General features: G+C 38.1%; 1 non-coding gene across 1 annotated transcript; it reads left to right on the top strand.

Annotated features, from left to right (window-relative positions):
- Positions 1-14,210: 14,210 nt before the first annotated feature.
- Trnad-guc (transfer RNA aspartic acid (anticodon GUC)) lies at positions 14,211-14,282 on the top strand. The gene has a single exon. It is a non-coding gene; the product is annotated as a tRNA-Asp (tRNA).
- The last annotated feature ends 778 nt before the right edge of the window (positions 14,283-15,060 follow it).

Here is a 15,060-nt window from a genome sequence, read left to right on the forward strand (position 1 = left end):
GCCTTTTTGTCCGAATGTGCCCCATGTGTGGGGCAGTTTCGTACTACAGTCCTGGGGCACTTTCGGACAACGAAAAAAAAAAATTATGTTTATCAACAATTACGTCCATTTTCTTATTATTTCCAGCATATTCGGCATTTTTCTGTTTTTCAGTATTTGTCTGAAAGGAAACTGCTTGCTATGAGAGTTAGTAAAAATTCGTGATTTTGCTTTCTTTCGTTTTTAGTGGTGGTTTTCCGCGGTGAAGTTTTTGGAAAAGGTTCAACATTTTCCGGGGACAAAGTTGTTAAAGTAAAATCTATATATGCTGTAGACGCAATGTTTTGCAGCATTGTTGTTTTACCCGATGAGTCAGTTGCTACCTCCGCTCCAGTAGGTGAAATCATTTGAGCATTCAAAAACCTTGTCCGAAAAAAACTTTCTTGAGAATGGATAGCAACCTGTCATTTTGAATCCAGCTGGGATATTACTCAGATTGAAAGAAGCATTATAAGCCGATGCAACTATACCTGAAAGGTCGTGTATAGAAATAGTTTTTCCAGGATGGTTGAATAGCCAATCGTTCTGGGAAACTGAGAGCTTTTGCTTGGAAGGGCCCGTAACTGAAACATCCAACGGTTGTAAGCGATTTGTGACATTAGGTGGAAAATATACATGAAATGTGCAATTTTCTCGGCAATATTTAATTGTTTCCAAACTGCAATGACTTTTTGATTGATTTTTGTTTTTTTGAAATTAATTCGTTTACGTTGCTTTTTGCTACCCTTTTCAAATGTTCCAGAACATTGAGAAACAGTTTTCCCATTATGTGACCGAAATTAGCATTATGTTGGGAAATTAGCAAAGACAATAGACCCAGTAAGATCACCTGTGAGCTAGAATCATGAAAACGTTCTATTCGAAACTAGTTCGATAACTCCTTCCATCTCATCTTTGTTGATGCTGGTTTTATCGGTTTTCTTTTAGTAGTTTCGAACCATCATCAGACTAAATCGATGTTTGTTAGTAAACAACAATCAGCCACAAATTTTATGAGGTATTAAATTGTGTCCGAATGTGTCCCGTGAACGATGTCGAATGTGCCCCACCACCATCCGAAGACAAATCATAATTTTATCTAATAAATAGACTTTTATTTCCCCGTTGTCTGTACGTTTTTTTTTCATTTCATATTAGTTACTAACTGAGGTTGTGTACTTAAATTTCTAAATCGTTCACAAAGGAATTAGGGAAATACTTACAACTTCAAGCTCAAAAGTTTCGAAACGTGTATGAAAAAGGGCACTGTGTTGTTTTCGTAAGTAATAAACGACCAGAAGATGTCAAACCATATGACAGCTGTTTGTGGAAGGGCTGTTAACCTATTTATATTTTTAATTTGGTTGAAAATTGTACCGCTTAATTTTTACAAGCGTTGTCCGAAACTGCCCCCCCCTTTCCCCTACAGTTTGGAAAAAAATATTTTTTTTATATCTCAAATATGGCTTATTTCAAGAAGAAATGTAACGTTAAGGTGAAGTTTGAGTGGCTTTTACAAGTGGGGAAAAATCGTGATTTTTGAAGATTTTGCTTGAATTTTCACCAGGAATTGTTTATATCGATACTGCAGCCTATTAAGAAAGATAGAAGTTGGGCATCAAAGAACAAATTGTAGAGCGGGTAAAGAGCTTCAATTTAGTTGATAGAAACAATCTAGTTTAATATAAATTTTTAGGATAAAATTAATAATAACACATTAAAAATCATTAACTTTTAAGTTTTTCACTTCCAAAATGTTATTAAAATCCACTAATTTAGTTGTCACTACTATATCCTGTACTAAATTTTTTCACCTTTCAAATGAAAGCATCAGCATCGTCTTCCGTAGCGTGCTTTTTGATGTAGAGCCAGTTTCAAGCCGAAACAGAAATAAAAAGTTCTATAACTCTGTCATTGTTGAAATTCGAATATATACGTAGGAGGATTTTTTTCATCAAATATGATCGTCTATCTCCTTCTGAACGAATCTGGATAAATTTATTTTTTTCATGTGAGAAAGGTGGTTTCTGACTTCAAGGGGATGAATCTAAAATCAAATTTCTCTTTTATTTTCAAAAAACGAAAAACAAAAGCAAAAAAAACAAATAAATAATTTTTTTTTTGACTCGAGTATATACAGTGAAAAGAAATCAAATACTGTATATAATCGAGTCCGGGCTGTATAACAAATTGGACATTTTGCAAAAAAAAAAACAAAAAGTAGTGACCAATACACGACTGCATTGTTAACACGTGAAGCCCCGCGTCGGTCTCTGGGGACTGACACTAAATATTCGGTCTTTTTTGTGCTGATCTCACCGGACAGTAGACTTTTCGTTCGGAGCAGCAGCTTTTTGACCTCGATGAAAAGCAAAGAAGAGCAGTTGTCGAAAATGTTGATTGTTGCCTCCTGGGTATTCCGTTTCTAATCTTCAAAACTAATTAAAAGTAAAATAACTCAAAAATATAAATAAAATAGTTTTATAGAACAGAAAGAGTTCTATCGAACGAATACTTACCCTTTGCCAAACAGAAAACTAATTGTTGTGAAATGAAGAAATATGAAAACGCTATGAGTTTATTCCCCAACTCAATAACAAAAAGATATAATAGAATGAAAAATCTCCAGAAAATACTTTCTCTGTTCGACTTCATTCAGTTTTAATAGCCATTTAATTCAGCATCCTCATCCTGTTTTCTGATTTGGCACCCTTAATAAAAGACATAGTCCTACGTCAAAAATACAACTAATTCTAATTTTGTTTGAAGTCAAGATAGCGTTATAGTGTATTTGCCTAAGGTTTAGATCTCATTAAAATATTGACTTCTGTCGAAGACGTCAATTTTCTACTTTATCGTTTTTGGAATATATGGCATTTGTAAGGAGACTCCTGAAAAAATTATGTTTTATCTGTAACATTTTTGTGTGTAAATTTGCGCTTGACATTTTCTTGTGTGTTTCAAAATAGAAAATTACAAAATTACAGAACATATTTATCGCGATAAATTACGCACCATATGTTACGAGTAAAAGATTTGAAGTATTTTTTTAAAGAAAACATGGAAAAGTTGTTGTTGGAAAAACTTTTCTCCTGTAACAGTGCCCTTCTTCCGATGTATGAATGGCTTGTTAGTGATTGTATGGAATATTTTTAAACTTTTTTAGAATTTAAAAAAAAACATGTTTATGAGGAAAACGAATTTTAATTATCAAAATCATGATACAATAATGTTGAATTGCATTTTCATTTGAGAAGCTTTAGTTGAACGGAATACTAGAATACTAAATTTCTACTGATAACAACCGGACTGTTTGAAGCTCATTTCGGATTTTTAGCACCATCTTGTGCGTCCTGTGCTTTTTGTGGTCATTCGCTTGAACATTACATTACTATTACCAAAAATAGCAAAAACCCGCCTTCCCACCTCCTTGGAGGTTGGTTTGGGACTACCCGCAATTTTTTCAAATAACGGCCTGTCGTGTACTTCAGGCAATAGGTGAATAGCCCATTTTCATAGCTTCAATACCACCATCCCCTAGAGAGAATACCATTCAAATATTGAAACTAAATGTGATTACAAATCTTTTACCTTTCGAGACAACCCAATCAATTATCGAAACATCTCTCGACTGTGTCTTCTTCTGCGTTTAATGAGACCTTAGCAACTGTCCGTCTGACCGCTGCCACGATGGCAGTGGGTAGGTCTTCTTTCCTTACACACTTGTTTCGAAACTTCAAATGTCATCACTCGTCGTGCCAAACCCCGCAGCAGCGCACATAACATTGCCTCTTGAGGGAGAGCGTATCTATTCTTATCTCGGCGCGCTTTTGCGAAACCCAAGCTGCCACCACTAAGGTTGTGCGTACTCGGTCACTGAAATCAAAGCCTTTCACGACACTTTTGTCTAAATACAACCCCGCCAGCCAGCATACTCACACTGAAGCTGGAAGGTCTAGGCCACGCGCCACCGTTCGCAGCGAGCGAGGAATCGGCGAATTTTTCAATCGACGGTGCGATGAAGTCAAACTTTGTTGCAAGTTTGGTTTTGCCTGCTTCAAATATCGTGGCTGCACCCGATCAGGTCACCGCACTTGGTACCTTGAAAGCAGGCCATCAGCAGCGGCCAATCCAAAAGTGGCAAGCGATCGATTGCAAACTTCTTCGTCAAGCTGGTTTTGGTATCGGTGTTATGCTTTATGCGTTGCCTGAATTTTGGTTGTTGTTTTTTTGGTCACCGGTCATGAGAGGCAAACGAGTTCCGCTTTGCGAATATGTGGATACGATAGGCGATTTCGTCCACTTGTTGGTGGATAAATATTGTGATATCTTCCGAGAATTTTGTGATCTCTAGCTCAATTGTCGAATGATAACCTCGAAGGACGTGCTTTATTCTATGAACGCGAAGGTAACAGGTAATTTTACTTTAAGATGCTTATTTTCCGTAAGAGTAATTTCATAGGCGTTATCTGATCACGAAGTTGAAACCAATTGTATGCATTTGCTGAATTTGCTGTGAATTTGCGAGCTAAAATTTAGCTGACTTTCCAGTATGGCAGAATTACAGAATTTGTTCATAATCTACAAGGTGTTGGTAACAACAGTGCGAACATTTGACAATGTTTATATTAGGACTTCAATTTATTCTCCATCCTCAAAAAAGTTGCGAAAAAGTATTCACGAAAAAAATTGAATTATGATGAAATACTTTTTCTATTCTTTTTCGCGAAACACTACGTCTATACTCGAGGATGACAAATCAGGCAACATGTTACGTTTATATGAAATAGTTTTCACAACATTTCTTGCTGCGAAATGATTTCGATGATCTGCATACCAATGGGGTTGTAATTTCCCTAAAATTGGTTTGATATGATACGATTTTCCAGTCTGTAGAGAGTTCAAAACGACAAAAATTAGAGACATTGTCATTTCTCCATACGTTTGTTCAATGCTTTTCTATTAAAACAGAGCCATCTCAAACGAGCACCTAAAGTAACGGTGAAACAATATTCAGTTGTTTCCCCACAATTAAGTTTTCGGAATACACACTCAGTGCAGCACTAAGGAGAAGGGTAACATTTGCATCCTAAGCTCCACCCTTGCACAAAAATTACACCGAGTGAGAGTGTAAAGAAATGTCATTTGCAGACTTGATGGATTTTCTATAGTCTCGCTCAAGCCAACCATTCTTAAGACTTAGAGTTTATTTTAAAATTTGAAATTACCTTTTTCGGAGCTAAGATAATTTGTTTTGGTCGTCTGATTGGCCTTTTTCAAGATTAGAGATGATGGATGTGACTGTCCATTTCAACCCCACCAGTGCAATCGTTTCAATAATTGAAATTTTTACCATTTACGAAAAAAATTACTTTTCCGTACATACCAAATATCGCTTCTCTGTCAACTCACAAACCGAAATATAACCATAACCGAATTCAATTTTCAAATAAAGCCGAAAAAATTACATCCACACGCGGGAACATGTTGGATTTTCGGTTTTTGTTTCCCTATTTCACTTTTGATCAGTATTCATTGTCATAGGATGTTTTAAATATTCTAGAATATCATGTAGAAGGGGTTCCCTTCAACAGAAATTTGAAATTCATAATGCAACTATAGAAATCAACCACCTGTCCATCATACCTCCATTGTACGTGTTACCCGCGGCTCCCCTACAAATACCATTTCGAATCGTGCATCATCATACTTTAACGAGAAAAGAACAAGGAGCCCGCGCAACCGAAGGTATAAATAATGCCTACTATACTAGAATAATATTGGGAGTGATAAACAAGCGAATTGGTTGTAATAATATCGTAGTACTCAGTTCACGTTGCTGGACACCACCCTGTAATTTTTGACGTATTAGTACGTTTTTCAGTAAGAGTGCTAAGTCAGAAAACAGGTCACGATTTAACAAATTATATTAAAGTTAACAATCATTTTCGCGATTGGCATACCAATCGAATCGGAAATTTTGCAAGAGAGGAAATACTGCGGTTAAGGCTCCGCCTGACACAGATTTTGCTTGATACAAAGGAAGATATCGAAAACAGCGATGCAATTCTGTTCGGAGGAAGTGTTTCTGTATTTTTGCATCACACGCACATTTTGTTGTTGTTTTTATGCGGTGCTAAGGGTATATCAAAGCGGGTAATAAATATGGAATAATGCTGCTGTGGGAACAAAATACAATCACCTGTGACCAAGTGTGTGTCAAATGCGAAAAAAACCCCGCGATGACGTTCGCAATGGAAACTCGATATGCGTATATTTAAATAAGTAAACAAATTGCGCCATGTATCAGGCTTTTGTATTGTTCTCGCGAGGGTAAGGATGAATCATCAAACAACCATCTTCAACTGCTTCTACAAAACCACGCAAACCGTCGTCCCTTTATACCGTAAAATGGAGAGTGTTTGTGTATGAATGAGTCACACGTAGGCATTGTCGATTATATGCGATAGATAATAGAGGTGGTGGAACAAATATAGAATTGCCTGTGGCTGTAGTGTGGGCATAGAAGAAGAGATGCATACTAAGTGCACTACTTGCATCGGCAAAAAGGACACAAAGCTCGACACATGGCTAGCTAGATGGCTTGGGTGAATTTAGGGACATGTTTGAACTCATTGGTGATATTTTCCGATCGATAATTTAAAAGCGAATCAAAAGCGCATTTCAAGTAGAATGTGAAAAGGGTACTTTCCAGCGATGAGAGCTGTGTTCTTCGGTCGAAAACTGGAGGTGAAAGTTTGTTCCTCGGCAATCGCTGTCGCCGCCACACAACCCATTTGGTGCGGGTTTTCTGTTACCCTTCTGCGAACAGTGTTGCATAGCATAATTTGTGCCAGTTTGGGAGCGTTGGAGATGTAATTTTGCTAAGAGATACTCGAAAATTACTTTGATATTAAATACGTCCAGTGTCGCTCTAGACAGCGAACAATCAACAGGATATGTTGATGCTGAGAGTTAATTTAAACATTGTCTCGGAGCGATATCTGGTACTCAGGGTATGGGAGAGCTTCTCTTTCGAGCTGCGCAATTTGTTTCCTTGATGAGGTATGTCCAGCAAAAGATAAACTCTTAAACGCCACTTAGTATCGCGATGTAGGATCCGGTAATTCAAGAGAGAAGTTCGAATCTGAATAATGAGCGAATGATCGAGCATTGTAATCACCCATCGAGTTCGGAAGCATCCGCTAATGCTATCGTTCTGAAAACGAAACAATATTGTCGGTGAAGTGAGATGAGATTTATCATTCGATTCTGAATCAGATGTCAAACTAAATCACAGATCAAGCGTGGAAAGCGTTGAAGCAAGGTAATGTAATAGTTCACCAAAGTACGAAACTCTAAAGTGCTGGAAGGTTACGCTTCTTACATTCCACTATCGATAACAAGAACATTCGTTGCAGACGTGAAGCTAGGCAATCTTTCAACTCGAGTATTATACTTCAATATCAAAGGTGGTAAGATCTATGGGCAACCAAATCTCTAAGTAGCTAAGAGTTTTGAAGTTTAGCTTGGGAATTCAGAATATAGCTACTAGATTGCCGACGTTTTCAGGGTTCTTAAGGTTCTAGGTTCAATTTCACATCAATCTGGGGGTTTACCTTTAGAAGGGCTAATATTGAACCCTAATGACAACAGCTTAAGCTAATTAACTTGTCTGAAGCGACTTTTGTTTGCTTTTCTGGATGTTAGCAAATCGATAGGCGTTTGCCATGATATTCTAGCCACAATTGGTGCGCGCAGTTGGAAGGCGTGATTAGGTAAGCTTTCCTTTCTAGTATTTAAAACAAGACAACTTAGTCATTCAAAGCAGTTAATATGGCACTTTAAGGCACAATATACGTCATGGACATTTTGTGATGCGAAAACAACCCATGAGTTTTGGACGCGTTTAAAACAACGTATGTAACATTTTTGCTAAACATGGTGAACTTAGAATTCCAAAGGAGGCGATCTGGCGTAGTGGTAACATCCATGCCTCTCACGCTAAAGGTCACGAGTTCAATTCTCACTCCCGACATTCTTCCAAAAATGGAAGTAAAAGTGACGAACCAGCCAAATGAGTTGAAAGTCACTATAATACAGATAAAAAAAAAAAAAAGAATTCCAAAGGATACCCAAGTCTTTTATGTTTGTGACTCTATGGAGTACCGAACTGAAGGGAGATGTAATCACTTTTATCACCACCAAAGGATTTAAGGGAAGGAAGGTTCCAAATTTGGGCTGGATGTCAAGGACGCTACTGGGATATGAACGATATAATACGAAAATTACAGAAAGATGTAGAAATTCAGCTTGTTTTCGAATGTCTGGAAAGCGGAAAGTCCCATGATTTGCCGTTGCGATGCCGCATCGTGACAAACGAATTATGTCGCTATGAAAACCTTTTGGAAGGATGTTTGGTTGGAGTATCCAAATAAAGCTTACCGAAGTACCAACAATCATTCGAGACAATGAAGAGCACCAGGATCACGATGAACTATCAATAGAAAAGGGAAACGGGTGAAGCTTGAATCATTTAATATCTGGATGTAAAAAACGAATTTTTCTCGGAACTGTGTTAATGGAATACAAATCATAAGCACTCAATATGAATATCATTTATTGATCCTTAAAGGAAAAAAATGCGATAAAATTATTCCGATTTGAAATCTCGAACTTTTCTTTGAATACAACTCATCATATTTCAGACACTTTGTTGGCTAACCTGAGCGGATATTTTGTTCCACCATCATCACTATCACATCCCGAGTCACCTTTCCACTCTTCTTCAACTTCTGTTTGACAGCTGCCTAATATTTCTTAATTGGGCGGAATTGAAGGCAGTTGGGTGGATTGATGTCCTTTTCGATGAAATCTACCCTGTTGCTCCATACCTTACTAAATCAGACCAAAAACTTTATATGTCCATTGTGAGCTCTAATGTACGGGAGAATAGATTTTTCCATACACTCCTGTTTGTACGTTTTGGAATCCATAGTCTTGTTTGCCACGTCTAGTTTTTTTTGTCCGCAGTTGCAAATACCTGGCCAGATTATAAGCTTTCTTGCGTATTCATCGTCAAAAATAGAGTGGAACTTGCTAGGGATATCAATTCGACCAGTAGTTTTCTAGAACTTTTGTCCGGGAAGCTTTCTTATGGGTGTATCGGTCATAAACATTTAACACGTTATTACACACAAACGGGTGAACTTTTTATTATCGTGTAATCAGAGCACGCTGTGTTAACATGTCAAACATCGAAATACAAGTCATTTAGTCGCGGTCAAAGAGTTTTTGTTTTCGGAATGTCGCGGTTTGATTTGGAAGCTTAAAAGATTTGGAAACTAAAAAGCAAAAAAATTCGAAGTTTGTCCAGACAGTGTTGAACGAATCATCGCAAAGTTCGGTGATGAGTATTTTTTCGAGGATCTCAGCTGAAGTGGATGAAAACCTGAACCAAGTAATCCTGAATTGGACCGAAAAGTCGTAAATCATGTTCAGAAGAACAGCTCTGGATCTATTCGTGACTTGGCCAAGAAGTTCAAAGCCAGTGTTGGGATGATTCATCAGGTTAAACAGAGACATGTTCTAAAGACCTATATAAAGTAAAAAGTGACCAAACAAACACCGGAGCAGCAAGATCGCGCTAAAACATGACCGCGTAAGCTATATGAGCGTATTTTGAACAATCCCAACCAGTGCATTCTCATGGATGACGAAACATACACCAAAGAAGATTCCAGAACGCTGCCAGGACCTCAATTTTATACGACTGTTGCGACGGAAAAATTCGCCCCAAAGGTGCCATTTGCACGTGTGGAAACCACGAGGTTCCTCCTCTATTCTGGCCGGATTGGCATCGGCACATTATCCCAAATACACTCTACAATGGTTTTCGAAAAACAACATCCTGTTGTCGAAAAAGACCTCAACCCACCTAACTGTCCCCAGCTGCGGCCAATTGAACGTTGCATGTTTTTGTTGAGTGGATACGAAAAAACAACAAATTTTGTACGAATCATGAACCTGAGCCATTCGAGGTGATCAGAGGTGAAAGAAAAGATGTAACAATAAAATCACAATCACAAAAAAAATGGAAAAGAGCATCGCCGAAATGTTACTGACTTGGAGAAGTTGGTGGACGATATCGGTAAACCATTGAGCGCGGGAGATTCAGGTTTGGAGGAGACAACGGAATTAATTGCATCGAACAGTTGTAATACTGACTAATCTGCAAGATCTACTTCAACGATTGAGCAGTCTCAGCCAGAGCAAGATAACCGATGAGTTCAAGTATTATCCACCCCATTGAAAATTCAATAAATCATCATAAAAGGGAGGTCGTAGAGTGTTCCCTTCGATATTGTGTTTATTACACTCTGTCCAACTTCTGTAAGACCAGCTGATGATATTGCTGCTTTGTGTCATTGTAAACAAACCATGCTTCAATTTATATTCTAGTGTGAAGGTATTGGTGACTACCATACGTTACATGATTTTCATATATGTGTGTGCAAGCGCTGAGCGTAAACGAATGTTTTTGTAGTTTTTTCAAAACAGGTAACGATTTAACAAATTATATTAAAGTTATATTACAATTATTTTTGCGACGAATGAATTCTGATGATTGGCATACCAATCGAATCGGAAATTCTTCAAGAGAGAAAATATTGCAATTAAGGCACCGCCTGACACAGATTTTGCTTGATACAAAGCAAGATATCGAAAACAGCGATGCAATTCTGCTCGGTGGAAGCACCGCGTCAATTTTCATGCCGTCTGGTCGAGAGTGTTTCTGCATCTTTTTGCATCACACGCACACATTATTATGTGCTAAAGGTAAATCAAAGCGGATAGGAAATATGAAATAGCGCTGCTGTGGGAATAAAATTCAATTGCCTGTGATCAAGTGAGTGTCAAATGCGGAAAAACAACCGCGATGACGTTCGCAATGGAAACTCAATGCAATGCGTACATTAGAGTAAGTATACAAATTGCGCCATATATCAGGCTTTTGTATTGTTCTCGCGAGGGTAAGAATGAATCATCAAACCAGTAAATCTATGAGACCAGTTACATTTTCCGTTGTTTTAGTTGTTTTGATCAACAAATCTGGAAAACTGCCGAAGGTAAAAGTGCTCACGCTAGAGAAGAAAGACAACTCGATGCATTTCTCCAAGATAATGTTGGTATCAGAAAAATTGCTCGTTGGATTGGATGATCCCATCAAGTAGTGCTCAATTATTGGGCGAATCATCCAGGATACGGTAAGAAGGAGAGAGCTCCACGTAAATCGAAGCTCTCTGACCAGGATAAGCGGGAAAAAGCTAGAAAAGCTTTGAATACTTCAAAATTTCCTATGCAAATAAAGCAATATTTCAATTTAAATGTTACCCGGGTGACAATTCGTTCTTGTAAAAAAAATACTCACATGAAGAGGGCTTGAAAGGTTAAAGCTCCTCATCTTACACTATCTCACATCGGAAGACGTCTGAGTTTTGCAGAAGCTCACATGAACCGACAGTGGGACATGGTATGTTGTGACAAAGAATGTTTCAAAAATAATACATTTTGCTATATACCATAACGAAAAGTTCTTCAATGTATAGGTATGTAATGTATGTCTTCACTGAAGAAAAAAAGTTCAATTTGGATGGTCCTGATGGTTTCAATGGGTACTGGTGTGATTTACGGAAGAAGGAACAGTATTTTCCAAACTGGAATTTTGGCGGAGGCTCGTGCATGGTTTGGGCGGGATTCTGTGCAACCGGAAAGCTCAAGATAGCTTTCACGTCATTCAAGGATTACATACATGTTCTGGAATCCTCTCTCCTACCATTTTTGCGTGGATATCGTCACAAAAAAATCACTATCCAGCAAAACAATGCAACTATTCATACCAGCAAGGAAACTAAGCAATGGATTAAGGACCTAAAACTTAGTTTTTTGGACTAACCGGCTCGCTCTCCAGACTCGAATCCTGTTGAAAATCTTAGGGGGATCCTTGTACGCCGAATCTATACTGAGAGAAAATTTACACCACAATTTCCGCAATTGTGGAAACATTCCAAAATATCGAGAAATCCGTTCCGTTCAGAATTTGGTAAATAGTATTCCAACACGAATTTTCCAGGTTATTAGTCGAAATGGCAAGGTTGCCAACTATTGACATGTAAATCAGCCGATCGTTTTGAATTTTTTTATTGATAATACTTATAAATTTTAAAGTGGTCTCATAGAAACTGGACAGGATGATCATATTTAAGCACAATAAATAAACAAACAATTCTTTTGAACGAAATTGACGTTGAATATACTTATGTATTAATGTATCTTGTTGAAATTCTAACTGTTTGTGGTGCAACGAAATAGAATCAGGGTGGTCTTATAGAAGTTGGACAGAGTGTAGACATTGGTAATATTCCCGAGTGAAGCACTGAAGAGTTACCAGCAAGGAGTAAGTTAGTTAGCGTATGACAGAGTGACAGGTGCTGAAATTTGGTGGGTAATCAGGCTGAAAACGGAATAGAATGAAAAATGATAATTGTTCCATGACTATACCGACATTTATCATTTATAGTCGGTCTTTGAGTGAGAAACATGTCATGCATGTCAATTTTCAGTTCCCGTTGTTCAACTTAACAGCTTTTGGTTCATCCATCAGACCAGACCGATAAGTGTTGCAGTATTTGTAAATGGGTTTATTTCTCAATTATAGAAAATAATTACGAATACTCAACGTGTTATTTGCCATCTGAAAAAAATGTGATGTGATTCATCATTTATTTCATTGACAATCAAATATTACGTTCTGATCATCAGATAAATTGGATGATGATTTTAAATTACATCCAGATTGGAAATGAACCATTGTCACTGCGGATCATAACATTGGATTATTGATATGATTTTCCCACCGAACGATGATAATCAAGGTGAAAGCTCATAAACTTTTGTATGTGTGTAGCTGCAAATTCTGAATAAAAATAAAGAACCGGCAGAGTGACATAATAGGTTCCGGAATGCCCTCATGTTTGCATCCAACGCGATTAGCCCATCCACTCGTCCGCCATACATACACACTCTCTAGGAAACAAGAAATCGGCCGAATCATAAAGGTGTAGTTTAGCAGCCATCTTCAGCCGGTCGCCTTTTGCTACAATGGGGCGAGAGAAATTCTCACGACGTTACGAAATAGCGAAACGAATAGGTTTCGGTATTTGGTTTCTGTTGAGCGGCTGGGAGAAAGTAGGGTACGAGGAAAAGCTATGGAAAGTAGTGTATGGGTGTCACAGCGCTCGATGTGTGCGTGTCGTGTACTGTGGTGTGCGCTGGCGGTGAACAGCATGAGAATGGAAAAAGCCACTTTATCCTTTAAATCTTCACGAAATTATAGGCAGGCACGGGGGTCCGGGTAGTGCTTATGAGAATGGAATGGGAAGCAAAATATTGACGGGTATTTTCCCAATCCAAAAATTTGCCGAAACAAACTCCGGGCTATCCTTTTATCGGAGAGCGCAGGAAAGAGAGCGCCAAGAAAACGGCTGGAACGTGAGCTGGTGGAAGAATCACAAAGAAAACTAATTTGGTTGAACGAAGGACTGGTGCTGATGATGATTGGGCAGAGGAAGTTGTGTGCAGTCAGCGCTGGAAGCGGGAGCATGGCAGGTAATACGTACATTTTGATACTCACCTGTCAATAAATAAAGCTTGGGTATGGAAGGGACCGACTATATGTTCTTGTTGGTTTGCTGGATTCTCTTTTTTTATTGCCAAGTTATTTTTCTCTGTTTGATTCGGTGTTCCGGTATGCAGGGGATAACTGAAAGAGAATTGTGCGCAAAAGATGGATATGGAAGATGTGGCATTGGTTCCATAGATATCAATGCTTATGGGGATTTGGTCGCTTTTCTTATAGCGGTCCATTTGAAAGTGGCTTCTAACCCGAGACGAGACCTGTCAATAGAGATTCGAGAGATTGCGGACCCGCTGCCAATTGGTGGATTTTTATGAACAAACATGCATTTCCAACCTATTCTTCAAGTTGCTAATAAAACTGTTCTAATTACTGTAGTTAAGTTATATATTTCCGAGATAAGCTGTCTCAGCTTTTATCCTATTTTGAATAAATATTTAGATTCAGCTCAGGACAATTTTTGATGACATTGCTTGAATATAAGAGGAGTAACATGTCCTCGATAGTATAGTGGTAAGTATCCCCGCCTGTCACGCGGGAGACCGGGGTTCGATTCCCCGTCGGGGAGGCATTCTTTTTTTCAAGAAGGGGAACTGCGAGTAATACGGACAGTGGGGGTAATATGGACAGATGGTTAATTTGTATAGTTACATTTTGAATTTCATATTTCTGTTAATGAGAAAAGCTGCTACATGTCATTCTATAATATTCAAGCCACCCTATGGCAATGAATACTGACCAAAAGTGGAAAAGGGAAACAAAAACCGAAAATCATACATGATACCGCGTGTTGATGTAATTTTAGCTGCTTCGATATTTAGCATTTTGAGTGGTTTAATATCAACATTCAATTCGCTGATTGTTGTATTTCAGTGTGCGAGATAACAGAGAAATGATATTAGATGTGTACGGAAAAGTAAATTTATTTTTAAGTGGAAAATTTAAATTATTCAAATAATTGTACTGGTGGGGTAAAACGAACAGTTGCCAGTGGGAGTGAGATGGACCACGAAAAGTCTATTTAATCTATTCCTAAGGAATGCCCAGCGTCTATAACTGGAAATCAAATCGCCAAATGTGGACTGTTTAGAAGCTGACTGAAACCAAAAGCAAAATGTATGAGGGTCTGTCCGTTTATACTGCTGAAAAGCATGATATCACTTCTAGATGGATTAATTCGATTTTTCATCATTTCACGGACATTCCTGATGAGTTCAGACCTTGGTTGAATAAATATATTTCTCTCGCGATCTTCATATATTACAAACCTGTCCATATTCCCCCCAGTATATGTCCATATTACCTGCATCGAAAATTTTTTTTGTACTTTTCGGTCTGTTTTAATT

Source organism: Toxorhynchites rutilus, chromosome 3, assembly GCF_029784135.1.
Source record: "Toxorhynchites rutilus septentrionalis strain SRP chromosome 3, ASM2978413v1, whole genome shotgun sequence".
Lineage (NCBI taxonomy): Eukaryota > Metazoa > Arthropoda > Insecta > Diptera > Culicidae > Toxorhynchites > Toxorhynchites rutilus.